Consider the following 9,016-nt stretch of genomic DNA (forward strand, 5'->3'; position numbering starts at 1 on the left):
GTGTGTTCTGAAGCTCCACACTTCACACCCAATTCATACAATGATTAGGCCTAAGAGTGCCTCTCCCCTTTAGGTACCTGGTGAGTTCATCACCCAACATGGAGGAAGAACAGATGTCCCATGGTGGTGGTAGGAGGGAGACAAGGTTTGTTGCTGCTTCACAATGAAGAATGACACAATGGCTGCCATTTATTTTTTACTATTACTGTGGGCCAGAGGCTGTGAAAAGTACTTTGTGTAGGTTATCTCTAATCCTCACATGAACCCTGAAAATTAGGCACTATTCACCTCCATGTTACAGATAAGAAAACTGAGTCCAGGAAAGATTAAGTGATTGTCCATGCCTGGCTCCAAGGTCTATCCACCTTGGACTTTACCTCAGATTTCTATCTGATTGTGGATACAGTGTGTAACATCTGTGTATCCATCCAGGAGGAGGCATTAGAAAGTAAACCCAGTGAAGGAGATAGCCATTACTGTCTGTTAATCCAGTATCCATGGTCCCTTTTGGGATATTGTCTTTCCCCTACTTGGATAGAGATCCAGACACCTGTCTTCCACCATAGAATCTGTAGGACTACACTACAGATAGGTCCTTCTGCAGATCTGTAGGACTACACTACAGATAGATCTCTCTTCCATTCCTCACAGACAAGGGTTTGGCTCATGACCTAAGCTTGTCCAACCAGTGTCTCTCTCCTGGGATAGTGACTCCTGAGCTGGGGAGCAAGGACAGACTCAGTCATAGAATTCATTCATTCCAGCAACAGAACTCAAGAGAGACTGCTAAGCACTTCCTTCTTGTTCCAAGCTGATTCCTTAACCACTTCTTATTCAATAAATTCTCTACTCCTTGCAACCAATTTTTGTTTCTTACAGTCAAAGAACCCTAACTGAAAAAACTTAGCATATAAAAGAGTTCTAATATTTTATAAACAAGAAGGATAAAGAATTTGGGAAAACATTTCAAAGAACATATTAAGAGAGCATGGGGCACATGGGCCTTTGGTGGGAGGTTAGACTCAGTGTCTGCTATGACCAATAAAATATGGCAGAAGTGATGCTGTGTCAATTCTAGACATTGCCCTTAACTGGCCTGGAATCTTCCATTATTTAGTTTTTGGAAAACTTACTGATAAGATAAGCCACCATGCTATGAAAGTCCAATTCACATGGAGAAGCCCTGTGAAATAATCCAGTCAATAGCCCCATTGGAGCTCTCATCTGCCAGCCAGAACCAACTGCCATCTTGGATGTCTAGTGCAGTTAAGCCTTCAGATGACCACAGCCCCAGTCTCTATCTGATTGCAACAATGTAAGAGATCCTAAGTGAGATTCACCTGGTCAACCTGAAGAAGTGTGAGCAATAATAATAAATTGTTGTTTTAAGCTACTAAGTTTTGGGTTAGTTTGTTATGCAACAATAGATAACCAGAAAAGAATGCTTAGAATTAGGATTGCTGGATGGAAGGAAAGGTGCTCTTATGATTTTGAGAGATACTGTCAAATCTCCTTGAAGGCAGTACCAGTTAACATATCCAACAGGGGTAGATGATAATAAAGATGGGATTCTGTAGCCAAGATCCTTATGCTTTTCTTTTCATAGCTATAAGAAATCAAGAGCACTCATGTATCACCTACTAGCACTCATTATTTCAAAATTCTTGTCAAGAAAAATGAATGGAAGAAAAGATATTTGAAAAGAAGGGCAGGCTGTTCCAAATTCCTTTTAACACCTTGCAATATATTTTTGGTCCATCACTCAATTTACCTTGGGTCCTGACAGTAAATCATACTATCATTTGTGAGTAGGGTAACTAAGCAGTGGCTTTTAATTAAATTTTATTTGATATGACAAATGCTTACTGAAGCACTCCTCTGTGTAAAGCACTGAGGGGCTGTAGAGATGGCTGCAATAGGAATGGAGCAGAGTCTGCGGCATCTCACATAAATAAATCAGGCCTCCTTCCTCTTTGCTGCAAAACTATAAGCCCAACATTGATTCCGCACCTTGATCCTAAAGCTGGGTGGTTCCTACATGTGGTTTTCCTTATTTACCAGCCTTTGTCTACTCCAGGAGACCACCTCCAGTCCTGTCTCCTTTCCTGTTAGCTTCAATTCTTACTCCTTTATGACTGCAGGAAGTAGGGTTTTTCCTCTTCCTTTTTTACATCTCAATACATGTCCAAGATGGTTCCATTATCATAGTGTGTGTGTGTGTGTGTGTGTGTGTGTGTGTGTGTGTATGTGCATGTGTGTATGAGAGAGAGAGAGAGAGAGAGAGAGAGAGAGAGACAGACAGAGAGGAGTTTCCAGATGCTCAGATTCCTGGATCTCTAAAAGGAAACTGGAAATTGAAATAGTTGAGACAAGGAAGAAGATGAAGTCAGTGGGAGGAATGAAGAGAAGAGAGCTGGTCCCCGTATCAGAGAGCAGATGGTTCCTTCACCCTACACCAATGACTGGGACAGTGAAGGAGAGAAGTCTGTTTTACACATAATAATTAAACAATGTTGCAGGACCTGGATTATAACAGGCTCTCTCCTTGACCAAATATTTGGCAGACTCCTCTGATCCCACTTTTCCTTGAGAATTCCACCTTGGCCTCTGTCCTATCTTTGGCCTTCTCAGACCTGGCTGAACAAAAAATCCTGCTCTGTCATTCTTGACCTTTGATATCTGATCAAGTCCTTCATCTTTCCACTTTTGATGCCTGCTTTTAGCAAGAATCCTAGGAAGTCAGTTTAGCAAGATCCACCCATCCCTTAATGTCTCCTCTTATTAATTTTCCATCCATTGACCCTCTCACCTTTATTGCAATACTCTTATTGCAAAAGTCTTGAACAGTCTTCCTTACCATTTTAATAAGTGTCAGAATAACCTTTTCTTTAACTACACATTAAGACTGTGGAAGGTCTTATGCCCCCTAATGTACCTGGCAAAGTTTGATTTATCCTTGAATTCCAGTGTCACCTTGTTTTCCATTTTTCTCTGAGGACCCCATACCTCCTCCAACAGAATGAAAGGTTCCTGCAGTTTTAACATGTGTCACATGGCATTATGGTTGATTTTTTTTTTTTACATTTCTGTCTCCACTGCTATGAGCACCTAGAGGGAATACTGTATCTCTATGTTTTTGTATCCCCAGAGTCCATCACAAGCCTCACCCAGAGAGGAACATCACTTCAAGATTGTTAACTGAATTGCTTCACTGTAGAGTCAAATCCTTAAGATTTGCCGTTGGCTGAATGTTTGCATCCGCATAAATTTACATATTGAAACCTAATGCCCAGTGTGATGGCGTTTGCAGGTGGGGTCCTTGGGAGACAATTAGGTCACGAGGATGGAGCCCTTTTGAATGGGATTAATGCCTTTATAAAAAGAGATACTAACTGGAGAAATTACCTCTTTCTCTGCCTTGTGAAGACAGAGCAAGAAGGAAGCCATCTTGCAAACCAGAAAGAGAGCTCATCAAGAACAAAATTGGCCAGCTCATTAATCTTGGACTTCCCAGCCTTCAGAACTGCACGGATTTCTGTTGTTTAAGCCATGTAGTCTATGGTATTTCTGCTATAGTAGCCTGAACTAAAATAGGCTCACAGTACTAGGAGACTTTTCTGGGCTTAGAGAGGAATAAGTGGGGTTCAAGGAGGATGGAAAATATTCACTTAAGCACAGAGCAGTGAGAGGACACCACTGAAGCAGGGGCAGCATAAACAAATGCAGGACAGTGAAATAGTCATCATGTGGGGTAAATGGCATAATGTGGCATCTAGAAACAACAACTCACTCAAGATTTGAACAGTTTACTGTATATAAATTATAACTCAATCAAAAAGAGTATTTATTATAAGTTTATTTCCTGATAACAAGTTGAAGAAACATGGCCAGTTGTCAAGATGGACAGCAACAAGGACGTGGAATGCTGGCAAGATCACAGATCAAAGACATCTTACCTCTCCACACCTCACTTCCCTTGGATCAGCTTTATTCATTCCATCTGTACATGGTCCAGACTGGTCATCCCAACTCACCACCACAAGTCCCTCTCCATGTCCATAAGACCTTCCAATCTAGCTCTACATCTAAGTAGAGTCTCCATGAGAGCCCCCAGACCCCCTCCAGGTCCAGTCAGGTGTGGTATGGGAAGGGGGACATCTAGGGCTGCAGAAATCTGCTCCCATGGTGGTAGAAGGGCAATTTTCAGAGAAGGGAGTCTAGGCAAAACAGGAACTCCACAAGTGTATCAACTATAGGGCAGCTGGACCAGAATAGAGGGTTTGTGTTGAAAAGAATTTGGGATGGGGTTGGATTACAGAAGTTGAGCAGCGAAGAAGCCATAGGGTTATGTACAGTATCTTTTAGGCAATGGCAAGCCTGTACTGTAGAAATACTTTAGTATTGGGCTTCAGTCTCCCTGGGGAGGGGCTGGGGTGGTGTATCCTACAACCCCTCCTAGAAATGCCTTCCCAGGGAAGACGACCAGAGAGAGCAAGCCTATGAGATCCAGGGCTCAGTTGCGGAACTCCATTCTATGCAAAGAAGAGCTATTGTGAGCAGTTTAATGACCTGCCTCCTCTCATTATAGAGGCTACTCTTCCTCACCTGCCAGAGAAGTGGAGACCTCCCCATTCCTGACTGCAGTGGCAGCTGCACATCAAGATTTTGGACCTCCAGATTGACCTGTGCCAACTAGTCCTAATGGTCATTTTGAGAAGTGGAACAGACCTGTCTCATATTGAAGGCCCCACGCTGGGAGGTGGGGTGTATACCCCAGCTACCTCTCTTGGCAGAAGGGCATTAAAGCAATACCCAGAGGAGGGCACGAAGCTGGTGTAGTGAGCTGACAAAGACTAATCTGAGTACCTTTGTACAGGTTACAACTCTTCTGGTTACAATTACTGATCCTCCCTGGAGCTGGCATTGGCCAAGAGGAGAAAAAACAAGAATACAGAAGTGTCTTATAAAACCCACTAGGTTTCAGGGACTCAGTAATTGGATCCCTGTAGGGAGCTCAGGGTGTCCTATCTATTTTTTCAGCATGCCCACTTTATTCTTTTTCACCCTACTGAATAGCTAACTCCCCTTTCCTATCCACAAGGCAGAACAGCAGTCACCAACAGTCCCAAATTCACATGGCCTACTTTCAACAGAGCAATCAACTGAACCTGCCATCTCTTAATTTCAGTCTGTGTTTATTGGGGAGGACCTGACCGGCCAGATAGAACTGGCCACTGTAGATCAACCACCAATGGTAGCCTTCAGTGTGTGGCCATGCTATATGAACATGATTTCTCTCACTGGAAAAAAAACTGGGGTGCAGAGCAGACAGTTATCAGAGAAAGGGTAATTACATGGCAAACTAGGAGGCACCCCAAGTTTGTTCCCTATGCCCTCACTGTGTAGGGACCTAGTACACAAAATCCTATTCTTTAATGTCACCTGATGATTATTCTGTGTTTCCCAAGCTTCAATCACTCACAAACCATCTTGATAACTCTTGCCATCTTTAGTACCACCGCTCCTATTATCTACATAATTATTTATTTATTTATTAAAGTTCATTTATTTTTGAGAGAGAGAGAGGAAGAAAGCATGGGTGCACATATATGTGTGTGAGTGGGGAAGTGGAAGGGACAGGGAGAGAGGGAGAGAGAGATTCCCAAGCAGGTTCTGCACTGTCAGCACAGCCTGATGCGTAGCTCAAACTCACACCATGAGATCATGACCACAGCCGAAGTTGGATTTTTTAAAATCAACTCACTTGTTTTATTTACTTAAGTAAATTTTGGCCTTGGCCTGAGCAATAATAGTCACAAAACTCGGTTTGGTGTGTTTCTAAAATATTTTTTCCTGCACATATCATAGTAAGTGCATACCATTAAAATAAAAAAGGTTTGACCATAAAATTCTTGAAGTGATTTCACAACCCCCCGGTGATAAATGAACCTTACTTTGGGACTCTTGACCCAGAAGGTCCTAGAAAAGGGAATAGCAAAGGACGGTGGTTCTTGGAGCCAGACAGGCCTGAGTTCAATTCCTTTTCTGGGTTATTCAATCTTTGGCAAGTCACAAAAACTCTGTAAGACTCAGCTTTTGCATTTAAATTTTTTCAGCTGATTTATAATTGACATATGACGTTGTGTAAGTCTAAGGTGTACAACATGTTGATTTGTTAGCTACCACCTCTATCACATTACATGATTATCTCATATGTCATGAAAAAATTTAAGTTCTAGGCTCTTAGCAACTTTGAAGCATAACAGATGGATGGATAAAGAAGATGTTGTGGGGGATGCCTGGGTGGCTCAGTCAGTTGATACGCGACTCTTGGTTTCAGGTTAGGTCATCATTGAACCCCCGAGTTGGGCTCTGTGCTGACAGTGTGGAGCCTGCTTGGGATTCTCTCTCTTCCTCTCTCTCTGCCCCTCCCTCACACATGCTCTCTCTCTCTCAAAAATAAATAAATATTTTTTTAAAGATGTTGTATACATATGCAATGGAATATTATTCAGCCATGAATAACCTTGCCATTTGTGACAACATGAATGGATCTTGAGGGCCTTATTCTAAGTGAGATAAGTCAGATAGAGAAAGATAAGTACTTTCACTTATATGTTGAACTTAAAAGAGCTAAACTCATAGAATCAGAGAAAAGAGTGGTGGTTACCAGGGGCAGGGATTGGGGAGATGATACTTGAGGTTACAAACTTGCAACCAGAAGATGAACAAATTCTAGAGATCTAATTCACGTTCTGGAATCTCTATGCTGGAGATACTCAACATAGGGAGTATAGATTTTTGCATTTGTAAAGTGGGGATAAACAATACCCACCTCAACCAAGTGCTAGAAGGCTTAACGGTAGTGAGGTTTAGGAAGTGCTCCAGTGCTCCGTGCATGCTGCAGGAGCTCAAATCCACTAACGCTTTCAGGGGTATGCATGGCTCCTGAAAGACCACCATGGCTAGCTCTTCTTGGCACCATCTTGTACCCATACACCTCAGAAATCATCTCTCATCCCGCAAGGTAAACCAGGCTCCTGGATGAAATCCCCCCAAGAGACACAGGAATGGTAGCCCGGTGTAGTGGTTAAAGTGCTGGAAGTCTGCAATGCCAGATTTCAATACCAGTTCTGCCGTTTATTAGCTGGGTGACCTTGGAAAAGTGACTTAACTTCTCTGAGCTCCTGTTTCTTTGTCTATAAAAATGATGATAATAATACCTCCTCCGAAAAGATTTTTGTGAGGATCAAGGGAGAAAGAGCAGGCCTTTCATCTCCCTTTATTCTGTGTAACCACAGCAATCACCTGCCATTAGCCACCATGACTGTGACATTCCTATACATGCCTTGACAAGAGCTACTATTTCAGGGACGTGACAAGCTGAGCTGTCTGCTGGAGAGGGACTCCGTGGGAAAACAGGCCTGACCATCAGCTTCATGAGTTCTGACAGTAATGTGTCTAGCAATGAAAACAGTCATCATTTTCCACAGCAAAAAAAAGAGAAAAAAAAGCATCTCCCAAACCTTGGTAAATGAGAAATAATTCATGCATGAAGAAAGTCATTCCAGGGAGATATTATTAAAATTCTACCCTTTCTTGCTATTAGAAGAACAAAATAGGCAGAAATAACTAGGGGAAAGGTGTGGGGGGGATTATTTTCCCATATCTGCAACTTCAAAATAAATATAAAATGGCTTCTCTTTCAATTTTGAAGTGATGTCCCTTCCACTTGGGACCAGATAGAAAGGGAAAGGAATGGGAAGACTCTGATGTACTCATGGGGGCTCTTTCAAAAATGTTATTCTTTATAAAGCCACAGGGGAGGTGAGATTCTTTTTCTGTTCACATGCAAAGCTGACCCTCAAGGGGTTGCTTGGGCGAGGTTGGGGGTAGAAAACGCAACAGGAAGGGGTCATGTTGGGGGGGGTACCTTTAAAGAATTTGGGACTGGGACCCTACATTTAAATCAGGACTGCAAACGTGTATGCCAGCAGGGCTAGGCAGGTAATTTAGATAAATAAGTGAAGAACATAACCAACTGGAGAGTCTATTCTCTATCTAAAAGGGGACAGCTGTTGCTCAACTCAGCCAACTCCTTATGCTAGAAAATGGGCCCAGAATTGCCAGATCTTCTGTTTCCAGAAAAGCCAAAATTCTGGGTTTTTATTTTCAATTTCTTTTTAGTTCACAATTTAAATATTTTGTTTAAATGCTAAATTGGCCCAATAAAAACTTCACCCCACACATTTGTGGGCCACATTTGATCTAGGGGGAAATGGGGTATGACCTCTGATTTAAATATGTTTTCCTTAGCCTACTCTCTCGATCACAAGGGTGTTTCTAGACTGTTTTGCTAGTGAACAGTCACAGGTGTCTTTCGAGAAGCACTGTCTTGTGACCAACATGCACAGTTTTGAAGATGTCTACCCCATGTCATTAATGGAGGAAAATTTACATCCACACCTGCCTACTAATCTTCTCCAGAACATTTGTTCCTCAAACTACTCCATCTTTTGAGTAGGATGTGTTTTCAGCCAGGATGTTCTCTTTGACACCAGCATAATCTACTGTGACATCGCCTGCTTGCTTGACAAACGACAAGACAGGGACTTGACTATTGGGCTGGATTCCCAGCCACAGGCCAGGCCTATTGCTACCTGCACATCTTCTGGGGACACCGGAGGGTGCTGGCCACCCCTCATGCCCCTCCCAGGTTGCCTGATACACGGCTCTGCCAGGATGTCATAAATACAAGAGCTATATTTTTCTGTTTTAGTCATTTAAACATGCAGTCTTGAGATGGCTGCAGCCTCCTCAGAGGGTGATATGTTTTGACATCCATATTTGGGGCTGACATTAAAAAGCTCCTGGAGGAATAGCCCCGATGTGAAAACCCTTCTGAATGGAAGGTACATGGTGTGCAAATTGCTTCCTGGCTCAGCTTTTCATAAAGACTATCTCACTGAGTGTGAGACACAGGCATCATACAGAATACAAGCTATTTGAGGGCCCC

Source organism: Acinonyx jubatus, chromosome E2, assembly GCF_027475565.1.
Source record: "Acinonyx jubatus isolate Ajub_Pintada_27869175 chromosome E2, VMU_Ajub_asm_v1.0, whole genome shotgun sequence".
Lineage (NCBI taxonomy): Eukaryota > Metazoa > Chordata > Mammalia > Carnivora > Felidae > Acinonyx > Acinonyx jubatus.